Source organism: Micropterus dolomieu, unplaced genomic scaffold (genome assembly GCF_021292245.1).
Source record: "Micropterus dolomieu isolate WLL.071019.BEF.003 ecotype Adirondacks unplaced genomic scaffold, ASM2129224v1 contig_13733, whole genome shotgun sequence".
Taxonomy (NCBI): Eukaryota; Metazoa; Chordata; class Actinopteri; order Centrarchiformes; family Centrarchidae; genus Micropterus; species Micropterus dolomieu.
The window spans coordinates 1-823 of NW_025742719.1; positions in this window are offsets into that span (position 1 = coordinate 1).

The window sequence follows — 823 nt, forward strand, 5'->3', positions numbered from 1 at the left end:
TAAATAAATGTAAACAGAGTTTCTTGGTTTTAATTGAACCATACATTGATCTTTCCAGGAACCCTCTCACCTTCTGAGACTTCTTCTTCCCCTCATACACCTGAGCCACCACACAGTAAGATGTTTTCTTTACTCTGAAGATGTTGCTGTGGCCATAGTATTCTTTAAGTCTTGTAAAATTATGACATCTCGCTAATTTAGCTTTTCCTTTGTTCTCTCAGCTGGGCCTTTTTACTGTTGTTCCCCCACTGACACCCAGACCGGCCCCTCATACCCCTGAGCCACCACACAGTAATGGACCAGCTACACTGAGGTGGTTCTACCTGCGATGGAAAACAGAGGACGGCGGGCCAAAAGCGACTCAAAGTAGAGATGAGCTACTAATATGAACTATGAGCTCTACTAGTATTTATTGCTGCTCTTACTAGTATGTATTGTCAGTTGTAGATCTGTAGTTGATGCTCTGTTGACGCTTGTATGTTGTTCCTCAAATGTAAGTCGCTTCGGATAAAAGCGTCTGCCAGATGAGTAAATGTAAATGGTCCAACAAAACAGTATTTGGTTGTTTGTGACTAACATGCGTGACTCAGTCTACAGATTCACACACACCTTCACAGCAGCTCTGGAAGATCTTTATGATAACCGTTTCCCTGCTCAGGAGAACCTGCAGAAAAGAAAAGTATATATTACATAAAGTCAACTTGCTTTCAATTCAGAAAACGGACATTTTGGTGTGAACCTGCCCTTAAAGATAGCAACAATGCAAAACTACTAGTATAGCAATATTATAGTAATTGGTAAAAATATGGTAAGCAGCTGACAA